The sequence below is a fragment of the Sus scrofa genome, chromosome 4 (assembly GCF_000003025.6).
Source record: "Sus scrofa isolate TJ Tabasco breed Duroc chromosome 4, Sscrofa11.1, whole genome shotgun sequence".
NCBI lineage: Eukaryota > Metazoa > Chordata > Mammalia > Artiodactyla > Suidae > Sus > Sus scrofa.
Genome location: NC_010446.5, coordinates 32679881 through 32698373, shown reverse-complemented (window position 1 = coordinate 32698373; position 18493 = coordinate 32679881).

Below are 18493 nucleotides of genomic sequence, written 5' to 3'. Positions count from 1 at the left end.
AATTCCTTCCTTCATGGTAGAGACCCTGTTCTGTTTAGTAGCCTTTGAGAATTTCATCAACACACAGTGAGGTTAGATTGGGAATTGAAGTCTACCACTCTGAGCATCAGCTTTTATTGGAAAGAAAATTGATGGTAGTGGTTTTCCTACTTGGTGTGCTGCCAGGCAAAGCAAAATCTTTTAACTCCCCCTCAAAGGAATATTATGTTTAAAAAAGAAAAGCAGACTTGATAAACGCATATCAGTAACTAAAATGGAAAGAAAAAAATTGTAAAGATCGAAGTTAAATAAATGAGAGATCTTTACAAGCAAATTGTAATTTCCATTGGAGTTGAATAATAGAGGGTAGTAAATGAGATCCATCAATCTAGGCAATTTCTATACCAGTGCCCTAGCACATTTATTGTGGTTATTATTTATATGTTCTGTGGTCTGACAGCATTACCCAGCATTGTGCCAAGTAGTCAAAGACTTAATCCTGGCTCTAAGCTGAATACCCCCAATTCACATAGATTTAGCTTTAAACTAAACCCTCATAAAGTCAACTTAATTGTAAAACCTGATTGTAGAACAGCATCAATTTATAGGGCTAATAACATCTATCTCTTGTAGCCATATGAAACAGTTGCCCCTACCAAGAAAAAAGGAGGGGAAGGGGAATTAAGTAGAGACATTGCTGTTTAAAAGAAATACCCTGAGTGCTTTTGTTGTTGTTTATCTGCTAGGTTTCAACATGTACTAACTGTTTTCTAAGTTCTTCCCATGATTGACCGAGGTTATGAACCAGAAATGTTTGCAGGATGGAATTATTCCATATAAGCCCATCATAAGTGAATTTAGCAACTGCGATGGCCCTTTATAGGGAAATATTAATATTTCCAAGTATATAGGAGTTCCCGTCATGGCGCAGCGGAAACGAATCCACTAGGAACCATGAGGTTGTGGGTTTGATCCCTGGCCTCACTCAGTGGGTTAAGGATCCGGCGTTGCCGTATGCTGTGGTGTAGTTTGCAGACGTGGCTCAGATCTGGCATTGCTGTGGCTGTGGTGTAGGCTGGCAGTTCCAATTAAACCCCTAGCCTGGGAATCTCCACATGCCACCGGTGTGGCCCTAAAAAGCAAAAAAAAAAAAAAAGAATTAAAAAGTGTAGACCTTAAGAGAGGATTGAGCTATGTATAACTGGGTCACTTTGCTGTACAGCAGAAATTGACATAACACTGTAAATCAACTATAATAAAAAATAAAAATAAAAATCTTATTTAAAAAAAAAAAAGAGTTGTCCTTGATCCAGGTAGTTAACCCTGGTCAAGTAATCTTTTGGATAACCTTTTGGAATTCGTATCGCCACCTACAAGATGGGAAAATGTGGTGGCCTGATTAGATGATCTGCATGCCTTAAATGAGATAATAATTGCTAACATATATTGAGTACTTAGAGTATGCTATACATTTAGCCCTCAATCCTATGATGTCAATACTATTATTATCCCTACTTTTCAACTGAACAAACAGGCAGAGAGAATTTCAATAATTTTCTCAAGAACACGCAGATAATAAATGGTCAGTATTGAAACTTAGGCAGTCTGACTCCACAACAGTAACTTTTTTTTTTTGAATGATTTTTTTCCCCTTATAGCTGGTTTACAGTGTTCTTTCAATTTTCTACTGTACATAGAGGTGACCCAGTCACACATACATGTATACATTCTTTTTTCTCACATTATCATGATGCTCTATCTTAAGTGATTAGATAGAGTTCCAAGTGATATACAGCTTTTTTTTTTTTTTTTTTTTGTCTTTTTGCCTTCTCCAGGGCCGCTCCCACAGCGTGTGGAGGTTCCCAGGCTAGGGGTCTAATCTGAGCTGTAGCCACTGGCCTACACCAGAGCCACAGCAAGGCGGGATCTGAGCCGCGTCTGCAACCTACACCGCAGCTCATGGCAACGCCGGATCCTTAACCCACTGAGCAAGCCAGGAACTGAACCCGAAACCTCTTGGTTCCTAGTCGGATTCATTAACCACTGCACCACGATGGGAACTCCTATACAGCTAACTTTTAATCATTCTACCTTGTCGTATGTAAAGTACTTAATAAGTACTCAACAAATAGGCAGCTACCATTATTAAACACACAAATGACATAAGCTAAACAGTCTTTATTCTCTAATACCATAAAACTTAAAAATACAGTATATGTAGTATTTCCTGTCTTTTATTTCCTAGAAGTAGCTGATACTACCCTGAGTTTGCTTTAAATTAGACATAAGCCTCTTTTAGATTTCTTTTTGAAAAAGTCACTTTTTAAAGTTTTATTTCCTTGAGTTTTGGAAAATACCAAGTATCAGTTAGATGAAGCATAAGTCTGGCTTTTTGCAGCTTGTACTAAAATTTTTTTCAGTGACCTTGTAGTCATTATTTATAGTTTTCTTTGAAGATCTGAGAACCTTAGGTTGCTTATTGCCCTAATCTTCAGAAAAGATCTATGACAGATTTTTCTGATCCCAAAGAATACATCAAATCATATGAAAGTGCTCACTTATCAGGCCATGAAAACAGAGGTCATTTCTGCTAAAGAATAGATTACTCAGCTTCATCATGAAAAGAATATTCTCCTTAGAAATACCCAGGCGGGTTTGCATTTTGAATATGTTACAGCTGTGATGGAAAAGAACAGTCTAATCCTTTCGATTTCTGTAGTCTACTGCTTCACTTGCACAGCAGGGGATGTGAAAGAAATGGTGTCGAAAAGCATTTCAACATAAAAATTTTATTCTCATACTCAATAAAATGAATTAAGTAACTGAAAAAAAAGTTAAGCACTTCAGAACATGATGTCCGTTGGTTCTAGTCACCAGGGCACATAACTCTAGCCACTACAACATTTTCCCACGTTATAACTAGCTCTGCTTAAGTAGAGACACTTCTGAGATGGAAACCACAATTTATAAATCCTCATATATATTAAATTTTATAAAGTACTTTAGCTCCTTAAATACATGACTTAAGGGCAATTAATGGCAATTGGCAAGTAGAAACCTAGTTCTGCGGCAGCTGCTTCAGTTGGCCTGTGAATAAGAAAAAGACCACAGTCCCAGAGTAGCTGTGCTGACAGTGCTCTCCCTGGATCAGATTCTCAGCTGCTAACCTGTAGTGCTACAGGGACCAGGATATTCGCCAAGATGCTGTCTTCCAAGAAGTCTCTTTTCAGTTCTGTCTACCCTCATCAGAACAGGTGATTTCTTCTCTCAGAAGACTCCTAGTCCAGGTTTCAGACCTCTTTTGGCAAACCACTCAATGTGCACCCTTCATTAATTCTAAATTGAGATGGGCCAGTCTCTGAAGGTGGGAGAATTCACTCATCCACTGTACCAGTCCCTGAACTGATACATTTGCTAATCTGAAGAATGGAACCAGAACTTCCAGATTCTCCTATCTTCACTGAGGAGGTGGATAAGAAAGCGAGAGAAAGCTTCAGTGAGAAAGGTCTTTTATCTGTTTTGTTAACTACTTTATCTTCAACGCCTCAAAGAGAGCCTGTCTCTCAGAGCCTGTCTCGGGAAACATTCGTTGAGTGAATGAATAGGAAATTTAGGAATGCAATAGATCCCTTGGGAAAAGGAGAAGCAAAGCTGTTGGTCAAGGTAATACTAAAGAGAAAGGACCCATGCTTGTCCTGTCGTTAGTACCCAGGTGGCCTGCAGAGAAGGCAGCTTGCTTTGGAGTGTGGGCACAAACAGAGTGAAACATCAAGCTTGGTCTTCTAGGAAGAGTCAATAAACCTCACTTGCAGGACGAGGCCAAATAACCTTGTGTGCTGAGACCCAAGTTATTGCTTAATGAGGTTTAAAAAACCTTAATGAAAACATTAAAAAAATATTCTGGCATTGAAACAAGTTTTCTATAATTTTATTACCAGTGTTTAATATTTCCAGTATATTATAGGTTAGATGGACTTTTTATGGCCTCAGGTGGCCTTATATGACCTGTAAGTTGGCCACTACTTATTTTATTGACTATTAAAATAAACAGGATCCTTTATTCTCTAACCCAGCAAAACCCTTAGAAAAGAAGACTTTTCAAAATGTTCTTCTTCAGAACGCTGTGAACTAACACCTTGCTTCAGGTACGCAGAGAAAGTCCAATGCCACTGTCTATGAAGTTAAACTGTTCCTTAACATCTAGAAGTGATGAAATCAGTGTTCACTGTGAAGTCAGATCAGAGGGCAGAGAAGGAAACCCAGATGGCCAGTATGAATTCAAGTATGAATTTGAGGTTTATTTAATGTATTTTGAATTTCTGGGTCATTAGTCACTCCCATATTGAAATCTTAAGTACAAAGAGTACTTTCCAACTTCCAAATTCCAAAGTAAATTATCTTTATTGTTTATCATTTGCTATTATCAATATTATCTTCTCTCCATTTGTATGTGTTAGCTAAAGTTGATTGTTTAGCAAAATAAAATCAATTCTCTAAAAATTAATTAGAATATTGTTGGGGTTCTAGTAATAATTCACTTTAAATTTCTGAATACTTGAAATATGCTGAATATTATAAAATGTAGAAGTTCACATTATCTGACTCAATCACTTAATGGTGGAGGTTCTACTCTGTCGGGCCAGACATCACAGATACAAAGGAGCTTATAAACTAGTGGGCAAAGAGATATACCAACGAGTATAAGCAACTCTCATTCATTCAACAAATATTTATTGAACACCTACTACGTGCCAGCCATTTTTCCAGTTGCTGGGGCTGCTCAGTGAACAGACACGCTAACTTCCATGGTAAGGGTACATGCATATAAGATATGCCTGAACCACAGGGCAGAATCAAAGAAGCCCTCACAAAGGAAAAATATTTGATTTGAGAAACCAAGCATAAGCAGGAGAGTGACAATCAAAAGTAAGTAAGCCAGGGGTGATAGAAAAAGAACACCAAGACAAGGAACACATGAGTCTTGAAAGAATTGTGAGCCACACAGTCCTGTTTCATCTCTGATGGAGCTTGGAATGTTAGGGGAAGGGATTTGAAGACCTGACAGGAGGATATTGCAATAGTGAGGGATGGAATGGATTTATGCATACCTAGCGTAGTAGGAAGAGAGACTAGGTAATGGCATCAATAGTTATTCAGAAGGTAAGAATCCACAATCCCCACATTTCTGGTTTGAGCAACTGGATGGTAATCCCTTTCTTTTTCTTAAATTTATTTTTATTTTTTATTTATTTTTTTGCTCTTTAGGGCCGTACTCACAGCATATGGAGGTTCCAGTCTAGGGGTGGAATCAGAGCTGTAGCTCAGCCCACGCCACAGCCACAGCAATGCAGAATCCAACCGCATCTGCAATCTACACCCCGGCTCATGGCAAGGCCTGATTCTTAACCCACTGAGCAAGGCCGGGATCAAACCTGCGTCCTCATGGGTGCTAGTCAGATTCGTTAACCACTGAGCCATGACGGGAACTTTCCTTAGGATATGGAATATGGGAAAGAGTGAGGTGGAGAGAAGAGATCGGGATAACTTTCAGGAGCACATTCAGGCAGAGAAGTCCGACAGACAGATGGATATACCATAGATCCCAGAGGAGAAAAATGGGTACAAGATAGAAAAATTCTGGCATTGATAAGATTACTTTTAGAGAAGAAAATTTTAGGGAATATAAAAAGGCATCAGTAATCTACGGAGTAGGGGTGCCAGAGGAACGAGCAATAAGAGATGAGAAGAAATGGCCAGTGGGCAGGAAGAGATGCTGAAAAGCCTGGTGTCCCAGAAACCAAGCACAGAGAATTTTAAGAAGAAAGGAGCGGTTATAGCAGCAGAAATGGACACAGCAGGAGTTCCCGTCATGGCTCAGTGATAATGAACCTGACTAGTACCCATGAGGATGTGGATTAGACCCCTGGTCTCGCTCAGTTAAGGATCCAGCATTTCCGTTTGCTGTGTGGTGTAGGTCGCAGACGTAGCTCAGACCCCGAGTTGCTGTGGCTATGGCTGTGGCCAGCAGTTGCAGCTCCGATTGGATCCCTCGCCTGGGAACTTACATATACCGTGGGTGCAGCCCTAAAATATAATAATAACAAAAAAGACCAAAAAAATTACCCCACAGAAATAGGTGCAACGTTGTCAATGAGGAGGGAGGGAGAGAAGGAGGAGGAAGAAGAGAAGAAAGGAGATGTGAAGGATGAAAGTGACAAAGAGAGCTTAAGTAATAAGGGGTCACGATGTGAAGAGGCACTAGTAGAACTGAATAAGAAACTCTACTGTGCTAACCTAAAGGCTTCTACAGGTATCTGGCCTTTTAGATCAAAGCTGAATTCTTGGTGATCTATTTATTTTGTTCTTATATCTTCAAGAATTTTATCATTTTTATCCACCTGTTTTATCCCAGCACTATCCATTTAGAATTTAAACTTAAGAATTTCTAAGTTCAGCATGGATCCGAGACACAAACATTGACGTTTTAAAAGTTTGTCTTTACCACCCAATATTCTTTTTCTTAATTTTCTCTCTCCCCTCCAAGCCTTGCCTGCATACTTTTCCTCTGACTTCAGGCTCTTGTTCATCCCGTCTGACCTCAGCTTTCCTACATGAGAAATGATTCTTAGGAAGGAACTTTATAAGCAAATATCTTATCTTGAAGCCAAAGATGGTTTCTCTCCCAGGAGGACAGGGGAGAAAATGTTAAATGTCCTTGTTGGATGTTTCAGGGTGGAATGTCAGAAAATGGTGGAGAGATCTCTGGCCAGGAAGACTTTTCCAATGCCATTCTCGGGTGACCTTTCACCATGAGGCAATCCCCTCTTGAAGGAGAAGATATGGAGGTGCAAGAATGCCTCATTTTTCCCCCTAAAGTCACACTAAACCTTCACAAGATTGAAAGGTCACAAACATTTATTATAGAAGTACTGTTCTTTTTGGAAATTATATTTTTGGCTGATAGTATTTCAATGTACTTAGTTGCTAACATAATAGCCAAGGAACACATATCCTTTATCTTGTTTAATGCCAATTACTCTGTCACTATTTTGCTCAGAGCTATTGGAATAACTTCAAATGTGGTTTGGGACAGACAAGTTCAAGTCTACAGAGGCCATATTTCCATGTCCACTGAATCAGCTGTTTCCTATTGCATTTTTTAAGGCAATATTAATGACTGACTTCTATACAGCCAAGTAGCTTGATCATGCTTTTAATTTAATTCAGTTGTTCAGGAAAGGGAAACAATCCCATTAATCACTTTTAAAGATGCAGTTTATGCATATGATATAGATACTGTGCTTCCTGAAACTGTCTTTGCTGAAGTTTTTTTGATTAGAAAAGAAAGAGTAGCTCAGTGAGCGAAACATTTAATTGTTATGAACTTCGTTTCTAAAAGTAAAGATAAGTGACAGGAGGATTTGCTTGTTCCAATACATAATGGGAAACAATATTAACTTTTGCTCAGTATATCACTTAAAATGTGTTATACTTTCATGGGTATGTTTGTATCTCCTGTAAATTAATTAAATGCTCTCCATCCTCTCTTTACATTTAAGCCTCAGATAACAAGGATCCTAATAAAGGAATTGTGTAAAAGTATTCTCTTACTGAGAGAGAGGGGGAAGTGGACAAGCCCAACATCTCACCAGCAAAGGCCCAGCACCAGAGGCATGTGTGGGTCCCGGCCATAAAGCTAATAAGTTCTTGAAGGGAAGAAGCAGTAGATTAGCAATGCTTTCCATTTAAGATCAATTATGTTTCATAAGAAACACAGATGGAAGATCTTTAGCACAACCCTTAATAGTCTGACTAGAATAAATTGGGTGAACTGGTAATAGCTAGATTATTTAAGGAAAAATACTCTCTAAGACATAGAAGCATTACTCCAAAGGAATGATGAGAACTTGATCATGAGGGGAAAAAAAGAACTAGGCATAGATATGTAAGAATAGAAATAATCTGCTCAGGGCCTGGTGTGATTTTATTTTCTCTGAGGTGCTGTCAAGGACCATTAAATAGAAGAGGCATTTATAGAATCATAAGACTGTCAGAGCTGAAAGGGTCAGCTCTAGTCCAGTCCCTAATTTTACAGGTGAGAAAACCCAGGCTCATTATACACGGGTGATAATACTCTGTGAATTCTGCCAGAGGACAGGCAGTCTGGGAGTAATGAAGACCTAGAACTAGACCGACAAACTTGGGTGGAGGTGGGGGAGGAAAGAGGGGCTGGCTTCCAGAAAGGAAGCCCAGTCTCCTGGAAAGGACATGGTATATGAAGCGTACAGCAGCAGAGACAATGTTGGATCCCAGGAAAGCAGTTTCCGCTGGAAGGGCTGAGGCACCAGGAGAATTTTGTTGGGTGGACAGCATATAGCTGGTCCTGTAGGGCCAGCAGGGGGGACTGGAAAAATCCAAGGAGGTAGTGAATCCTGAGCAGGTAACTTGCATCTTAGGTATTCATTTTCAATCCAAAGGCAGGTGTCCCATCCCTGGGAAGAAAGGAATCTTCACAAGGGCAAGACAGGGCTTCAATCCCTGAAAGATATATAACTGGAATGCCAATTAAGTTCAAAGTATATAATCAGCATTGAATTAATTGGATGTTCAAGATGTGTATTTGCAGCTTTAGAGCAAAAGAAATTCTTAGTATCTGGGCACGGGTGAGAGCTAATAGGAGCAAAACAGACAAAAGGTGTGTTCCAAGAGGCTAGGATACAACTCTTTCTTTTTGGCTTTCTAGTGTCGCACCTGAGGCATATGGAAGTTCCTAGGCTAGGTGTTGAATCTGAGCTACAGCTGCTGGCCTACACCACAGTCACAGCAATGCCAGATCCAAGTTGTGTCTGTGACCTACACCACAGCTCACGGCAACACCCAATCTTTAACCCACTGAGTAGGACCAGGGATTGAACTTGCATGCTCACAGATACTGGTTGGGTTTGTTACCACTGAGCCACAATGGGAACTCCTAGGATACAACTCTTTAAATTTCTCTTAAGGGTGGATTTTTCTAAGAAACTCTAATTGCGAAAATTAAGTGGTTCCAGCTGTGAGGGGAAGAGCTTCAAGTGCCACAAAAATACATTTAGTCACTTCTAACATTGCAGACCCAAGGTCATGTAAAACACTTTTCTGCATTATCGGGTAAATTTTCACATTTAGTAAATAAATCTAATCTAGGGATATTGCCTGAGCAATTCTCAAATATAACTTATATTAGCATTATATAGGGATGGAGAAGTAGAAAAAATGTGTCCTTTCCTTTCTGATTAATAATACTGATTGTTCTCATGCACATGTCTAATAATAGAACTTTGGATTGTGGCTCTTGCTTTTGTTTCCAGCAAAAAGAGAAAAGGAACAATGTAACTAAAGTATCATGTGAAATTTCAGATGAGTGGGATAATCTGTGTTGTTGGAAATTAACATTATTCTGTTCATGGGAAGGATCTTTGGGCTGAAGGTTAGCCTGGTATGATAGTTCATGTTATATGTCAACTTGGCTGATTACGGTGCCAAATTTGGTATTTCTTTGGTCAAACACAAGCCTGGATGTTGCTGTGAAAGTATCTGGGGCATGTAATTAATATTTATATCAGTAGACTTTGAATAAAGCAGGCTATCCTCCATAAAATAAGTGGGGATCGTTGAATCAGTAAAAGGCTTTAAGAGCAAAGACTGAGGTATTCCAAAGAAGGAATTCTCCTCAAGACTGCAACAGAGAAATTCTGCCTGAGTTTTCATCCTGCTCCCCTGTGGAATGGAACTGTGACATCAACTGTTTCCTGAATTTCTAGCCTGCAGAACTTCTCTACAAATTTTGGACTTATCATCACCCCCATCACATGAGACAGTCCTCTATCTATTTATCCTATCTATCCACACTATTGGTTCTGAAGAGCCCTAATACACATGGCCTACTCTCATACCTTGAATCAAATTCTGAAAAACCTTCAATATCTCAGGTAGCTTGGTTTGGTTAGGTAGCATTTGGATTTTTTGAAAGTGTTATCAGGGAAGTTCCTGTCATGGCAAAGCAGAAACAATCTGACTGGAAACCACAAGGTTGCAGGTTCGATCCCTGGCCTCACTCAGTGGGTTAAGGATCCTGCATTGCTGTGGCTCTGATGTAGGCCAGCAGCAACAGCTCTGATTCGATCCCTAGCCTGGGAACCTCCATATGCCTCGAGTGCGGCCCTAAAAAGACCAAAGACAGAAAAAAATAAAAAAATTTAAAAAAAGTATTATCTGGAGAACAATACATCTCAAAACATTGCGCTTCAGTTTCTCGGGCCAAGCCTTGATTAGTTTTGTCTAAATCTGAGTCACAATAAATTTGTATCTGTTGTATCTCTGCTATTTTTCCTTTCAGGAGCACTTTGAGCCATTTTTTCAGTGGGGATGTGTGAAAACATCTGTGAGGCACTCACAAATACGAGAATCTGAGAATTTGAAGGGCCTTTGCTGATCAGCCTAGATCTCATGAATTAGTCATTGCCAAGTATTTAATAAAAAATAGTGTCAAGTTAAGCAATTGATGTATTGTTTGTTGTCAATCACAAGACATTTAACTATGGATCTGAAAAATCCTCATATTTTTTCACTCATATTTTTATAATTTCTTTAAAGTTGATGTAATCTAAAAGGATTTCTAACCTAGCTTACTGGTTTTGCGAATGAGGTACAGAAAAATTAAACAGCTTTTAACAGTGATTATTTTCAACAAGCAGCCAGAGTGAATTTTTAAAAACATCAGATCATGTTACACCTATGTCCAAAATGTCCAAGGGCTTCCCAACTCACACTAAGAAAAAGCTGAAGTCCTTTCAAGATATACAACCTGCTACTTGATCTGCAGCTTCTCTTTGTGTCCCTTGGCTACTACTTAGACCTCATCTCCTTCCACTGCCTTTCTGGCTCAGTCTGCTCCCGACAGTCCCACTGGCCACCTTGAGGTTCTTTGAACAGACCAATAACTCTCCCACCTCAGGACAGAAATGTGTCCCATTAACAAAATGTTCAGAAGAGCCCATTCATGCAGAAAACGTATACATAATTGAAGCGGTCCAGATGGCAGGCCACTAAGTAGTGGAGGTGGCAGGAGCATGTTCAGAGTCAGAGAAGTCCATCAACAGATTGTGAAAACTCTAATTTGTAGGAAGACTGAGCAAGGCATCTCAGTTCCTGTTTGGGGGAAAGTGGGAAACAAAGCTAGACACGACCATTCATTTAGCAAATATACTGCACACTTATGGTGTGTCAAATACTTTAGGTGCTGGGCATAAAACAATAGACAAAGAGCATTCCATCCCTGTCTTATGGAATATAGATTTTAGTGGAAGAGAACATATAACAAGACAAATAAGTAAGGGTGGTATGTGAGATCATGACAAATGTTACAAAGAATAATGAAGTAGGAAAGAAGGCTGGGATAAGGATTGTCAGAGTCAGGGAACAGTAGGAAGAGGAATGTTCAATTTTATATAGTAAAAGCCATTTCGAGAAGGCAGACAAAATGAAAAGTGGCAAGAAAATGGGCCTTGTGGATAAATGAGGAAAAGGGAAGAGCTAGAATTGTTATTTGTGGGTCAGGAGACTGAATGAAATGACCAAGGAAGAGAGGACAGACAAGGAAGAGAGGGGTCCTTGGCCTTGCATCCTTCTCATTTTGGACAATGGAGGAGGAGGAGCCAGTAGAAGACCTGGAGAAGGTCGGGACCTTGGAAACCACAAAGAAGTGTTTCAAGTTGGAGGGAACAATTAACTGTGACAAAAGCTGCTAGTAAGTCCATTAAAATGAGGGCTGGGTATTGACTGTTAAATTTACAACATGGAGAGCTTCAGTGACCTTGAAAGGATCAGATTCAGTGGAGTGGTACCTGGAAAACCAGAAGGGAGTACATCACAAAAGAGTAAAGGGAAGGAATTAGAGACAGCTAGTACAGACAACTCTTTTGAGGGGCTGTGTTGTAGAGAAGAACAGAGAACCAAGATGTTTAGCTGAAAGTGGGTGTAGAATTAAAAAAGTTTTTTAAAAAAACTTATTTTCTTTCTCAAGAATGGAGAAATGACAGCATATTATATGCTGTTGCTAATGAGCCAAAAGATGGGTGGTGGGGGAGGCTAGACGAGGCAAGAGAGGTGGGGAGTTTTGGAGTAGGAGAGGATGGGATTGTGAGTAAGTGGAAGGGCCGATCTCAGACAGGAATACACTGGGAGGAAAGCAGAATAGATAGACCAACAGCACATACTATTGGGTAGGTATATTCTGGTGACAGGAGCTTGAGAATGTTCTTTTCTGGTTGCTTCTGTTTTCTCTGTGATTTAGGAAGCAAGACCATCAGTGGTGGGAGGAGAGGGGAGGACACAAATTGTTGAAGTTTCTGCTTATCTTGTGACTGGGGAGTGGGAGAGAGACTTTCTACTGAAGAAGGAAATGCATTATAGAGATAAATGGAAATAGGGACCTGATTTTTTTTTTTTTTTAATGGCCATACCTGCAGCATATAGAAGTTTCTGGGCCAGGGACTGAATCCTAGCCGCAGCTGTGAATTGGTTGGTTCTAAACAAAATTAAATGTAACCCAATCATGTGCCTTAAGCTGGGCATGAGTTCTCTAGAGAAACAGATAATACTTATGAAATTTTACCAAGAGGAAAGGAAGGGGCAGAGAGATTATATTTTAAGGAATTGGCTCCTGCACATGTGACTGTGGGGCTGGCATGTTTGAAAATCTGAGATCTGCAGAGCAGACTGGCAGGCTAGATACCCAGGAAGAGTGGGAATCCAGCTTGAGTCCAAAGGCAGTCTGGAGGCAGAATTCCCTCTTCCTGGAGAAATCTCATCATTGTTCTTAATGCCTTCAGCTGATAGGCTGAGGCCCACCCATATTATGGAGGGTAATCTGCTTTACTCAAAGTCTACTGATTAAATATTAATCTCATCTAAAAAACAGCTTCACAGAAACATCTAGACTGGTTGAGCAAATATCTGGGTACCAGAGTCTAGCCAAGTTGACACATCACAGTGGTATAGTCTGAATTAACCAAATTGACTGTCACTGGTTAATCATATTTACCAAATTAACCATGACAGTGGTATAGTCGGAAGAAATGAGAGTCAAAGTTAGGGGGAAATGAGGAGAGAGGAAAAATGCTGTGGAAGCAGGAGTGGGGAGTAAGAAGGACACCCATCCCACGCTCAGTCTGACTTAATGCTGGATCAATTAGCTACTTAACTAGAGAGTTTTATTTTCCTGCTACATAGGCATGAAATTTGTTTTAGAATCAGGAACAGAGGTAGCCTAGCAGATACGTATAACATGGTCATCAATTCTTGGAGCATACAGGGCATGATAGCTGCGGTCGCTGACATTCTGGCCATATATGTTGAATATATCTGTCTAATAGTTATAACACTTTGTCTCATTTTTTCCTCATACTATGTGTAAAACATTAAATAAGATGTATATCACATGTAATAGAACAAATGAATCCTCTATGCTCCTTTTTATTGAATATATATTTTTGTATTTTTTTCTGCTTCTTGTTTTTAAGACATAAAAATAATTTTTTAAAATGTCATGTGATAATGAATACTATGTTTGATTTTAATAATAGCAACAATGGAAATGATTATGAGCCAGTTTCCTATGATACCATAAATTCCATCATGGACCGACAGATGTGTCATTTCTAAAGTGAGGGAGCCTACTTCTACCAACTTTACTGCAGCAAATAGCACTGGGTGTCTCACTATATAATCTCCATCCTGGCATAGCATGTAAGACCGAGTCAACAAGTAGTTAGTTACCGCCCTGACTTTATGGAATTACATTATGCTACATATACCTTTCCCTTTTTAGTTTTGGACAGTAAAATAATGTTTGTTATGATTATGGTGAGTGTCACTCATTGACTAAGTCTGAATTTTTTAGAAATAAATATATGTATAACTTATCAGTTACAATTTGGCAGACTTACCAAGCAGAAGACTGTAGTTGTGAGACCAGTGAACTTGCTCTTCATTTATAAATTTTGCTGGCATATTCATTATTTCGTTATGGTCTCAGATTTGTTCCATTTCATTGTTGTCATTTTTCTTTTTTCTTTAGGACATGCTCTCTTTTTTACTCTTCTTGGTAAGACTTGAGATAGAATCTTACCACATAATTTCTGAATACTACTCTTTTTTTTTTTTTTTTTTCTTTTTAGGGCCCATGGGGCATATGGAAGTTCCCAGGCTAGGGGTCAAATCGGAACTGCAGCTGCTGGTCTACACCACAGCCACAGCGATGCTAGATCCAAGCCTCGTCTGTGACCTATACCACAGCTCAGGGCATTGCCAGATCTTTAACCCACCGAACCAGGTCAGAGATTGAACCCACATTCTCATGCATACTAGTCAGATTTGTTACCACTGAACCACAGTGGGAACTCCATGAATACTACTCTCTTACAAGTACTATTTAAATAATGATTTTTTTTGAAAGTTAGTTTTTCAAAATGCTCATAATAAGCAGCATTTCTTGAATCCTCACTATGCTCTTTATGCCTGCTATTAGTGATAGGATGGAGTGGGCACAGGTAGTTGTAGAAGTCCCAATAAGGGACCATAGATAGAGAAGGAAACCTAGGGGACTTTGGGAGATCACCGTAAATAATTGCTCAAGTGGGCCATCAGAACAAGGCAGGCTCGCTTGACTAGTGGAGGCGAGAGATATACCTCAAGATATTGTGTGGGGTGGGGGAGGCCTGCATTCAGATTCAGACCAAGGGCAGGGTTTGAGGACCACCCCTTCTGTTGATTTGAATAAGCCTATGACCCTATACCAAGGAGGAGGTACTACTCAAAGAAAGAAAAGGTGGTCTTTGCCCACCTCCAGGTCCCTTGGGTGAAAAAGCTGTAGCCCACCTAATCCTGGGGGCAGAGCCTCCTTGCCTGCCCGCTTGCATCTCTCACAAGCCGTCCTATCTTGATAAAACTATTTCTTGCCTATCACTTTGTCTCTCGCAGTAATTCCTTCCACATGGAGGCATAAAGAAGCTGAACCTCGTTAAGTCCAGACACTGGGCGAGTGATTCTAATTTAAAACTGTGGGTTCAAGTCCCAATCTGGATTTAGGCTGGGTTCAGGCCATTGGTGCTGTTAGTTTCACCAGCAATACTTATAATTTTGAATTTTGCACTTAAGGTAACTAAGGCTCAGAGAGGTGGATAACTTAGGGAAGATATCACAGCCAATAAATGGCAGGTCACTATTCGAACCCAAGTTTGTTGAACTCTAAAGCCGTTCCTCTTTCAACTGTGTCATGCAGCATACGCTAATTCCTTTTATCTTTTTAACAATAACAAGAGCTGACATTTTAAAAAACAATTACCATGTAACTCTTTCATACATTTGGCATGCATTATCTAATTTAATCCTCCCCGCCCCACTCCCACCCAAATATAAACGGTTTATTCACTTTTGTTGTCAAGAACACAAAATACAAATTAGACCGTCCACCCTCGTCCCCTCTCCCCATAGTTCCTCAACGAGGCGCCGTCCAGTCCTGGCCCTCAGGCCGGGAACCTGGTAAAGCTGATGCAGAGCACTATCTCCCTAACGTCTCCTGGGTCCCGAGTGGGCTCAGATACAGGTCACCACCCCGCAGCCGCAGCAGGTGCGCACGCAGCGCTGCACAGGGCTGGCTCATGCATCCTTGGCTGACGCCCATGCGCGGCTTGCAGGTTCCGGAGGCTGTCCGCCAGGTCAGCTGACCGCCGGGTCACGGCTGGAGGCCAGGGCTAGGTTCCTGGTCAGTTAGTCTTGAGATCCGGCAGCATCAGCCCACGCGCGGCATCTGTGGGGTGTCTTTGGGGACTCTAGCTAGTCAACGATGGCGCAGCCTTCTTCTCATGAGAGGTTCACACTGGCTTGGGCTCCACAGAAGACGAGCCGAGTTGTCTTCCGGAAGATTTCTTGTGTCCGGCCCTAGGCGCATGCACCGCGACTGGCTCCTTCAGGTCCACGTGCGTCTTGGGCGGCACAGGCTGTGGCTGCGAAGCTGCTGCAGCACTTGGGCATGGCTTACCAGGCCTCTCCCGTCCGGGAGGTCCCAGCCTGCATTTACACCTTTAACAGCTTGATGAGGTAAGTAGTATTATTACCCTTATTTTGTAAAAGAGGAAATGGAAGCTCGGAGAGGTAATAATGCGCCGAAATCAAACAGCCAGTTTCTGCTCCGGGTTGTATAGGAAAGGGAGATGCCATTATGATTCCACTTTTGCAGATGAAGAAACTTGAGATTCAGAGCCGTGATTCGTTCATGTTTACGAAGCTGGTAAGTGGCAAAACTGAGTCTTATAGGTTTAAATTTCATGACTCTAACAAGAGTAGTAGAAAAAAATTTTTGTTTTAAAGTATAGCGTTCTAAATGGCTCTTGAAAGATAGGAGAGCTATACTATCTGTGTAGTGAGAACTCTAAGCATTTACTCTATGTGAAACTTAAGGGAAGTGAATGCAAGTGAAGAATGTGGAGGAGACCCATTAAGAACACTAAAGAAGCGAAGTTCCCATCGTGGCTCAGTGGTTAGCGAATCCGACTAGCATCCTTGAGGACGTGGGTTTGATCCCTGGCCTCGCTCAGCGGGTTAAGGATCCGGCATTGCTATGAGCTGTGGTATAGGTCTCAGACACGGCTCGGATCCCATGTGACTGTGGCGTCCCAGTTGGACCCCTACCCTGGGAACCTCCATATGTCTCGAGTGCAGCCCTAAAAAGACAAAAAATAAAATAAAATACAAAAAAAACCCCAAAGAACACTGAAGAACCATTTCATACCTTGAAGGATAACTGTGGACTGTTGAGAAACAGGAATAAAAGACAGTCCAACCAGGCGTGCAGAAATCAGAAATTGGATTGCTCTTTAGAAACAAATGTCACTAGCAATTGCAAAGATATTTTTTAATCTGTGAAATAAGTATAACCTTTTAAGTCTACATCTTTCTTGTTCTCTTTTCTCTGTGTTCATCAGACAAATAATCTTGGTCAGTTTTTTCAACATTTGGAATGCCAGCAATCATGATTCATTAATATAATGCTATGAAGTTTGTTAACACAAAGTTACAGGTTTGTAATAATTTAAAGGAGTCCATTTCTGAACTCCAAATTCTTCCAAGCTCTTTTCTTTTTAGGAGTGAGTATGGCTATTTACTATCGACATATGTTTTAGCAATAAAAGAATTATTGTTTAGGCACTTGATCTGAGTCCTGGTTACCTGGGTAATGTGCTATTTCCAGTAGACATGGTCCAGGCTGGTAGAAACTTCGCCCTCATTCATGCACTTGTCACATGAAACAACAGCAAAATTTGAGACAAAAAATAAGAAATTTATACTCTTATAGGAGTTCAGATTGTAATTTTCAAAATCTCCAAATACTGTAAATAATTTTTTTAGAAGGATCATCAGTTTGGTAAAATATTAATGCAGATACTCCTCTGAAGGATTTCGTTACCAATTTTATTTTATTTTTATTTTTATTTTTTTGCTTTTTAGGGACACACCTGAGGCATATGGAAGTTCCCAGGGTAGGGGTTGAATGGGAGCTACAGCTCCCAGCCTACACCACAGCCACAGCAGAGTGGGATTTGAGCCATGTATGCGACCTGCACCTCAGCTAATGGCAACGCTGGATCCCTGACCCACTGAGCGAGGCCAGGGATCGAACCCAAGTCCTCATGGATACTAGTCGGATTTGCTTCCCTTGTGCCACAACGGGAACTCCCAAAATCTGATGCTCTATGGACTGAGCTATCCAGGCTCACCCAGTTTTTTAATTGAATGACAATATGTTTGACATGTTTGTATGTGTGTTTAACAGTGCCAATTCTTTAATTTCTATGCGAATCAATTATGTGAAGTTCAAAAATGCAAATATAAGAAAACTGAACAATGTTTCCCCTTGTGGATCTCTTCTAAGCTTCTTTGAAATGTATATGTGGTGTCCTTGTGTAATTATAACAAAATTGTAAAGGCTGTCGTTTGCTTATGTGGTTCTTGGGATAGCACATTTATTTTTAATCCTTTCTTATTTATCATTTATTATCTGTCCTTTAAATGCATCTCTTTGTTTTATCCAGTATGCTAATTAAATATATTTTATGTGAGTTTTTTTTTGTGTGTATAGAAAACAAAGCATACTACTACTGTGTCAGCATGTTAGTAGGAAAAGGGTTGGAATTGGTCCATTCTGAATGGCTAGCAGTTTAAGAAGTAATATTTTAAAACTTTATTAAGCCTCTGGTAGGATATCATATCTCCACTCTGGAGTGTGAGGAGGGTCAGAGTTGGAATTCAGAGTTAAAAGTCAAAGTGGAAGGAGGGAGGCCATGAGGACACTGAGAAGGTGTATGCAGAGCTCAGGGGGCTTATCATGAAAACAGAATTGAATGGAATCACCAAAGAATGAGGACCATATCTTAAAATTCCAGTGACATTATTTAAATTTATTGCAGAAAGGCTGGGT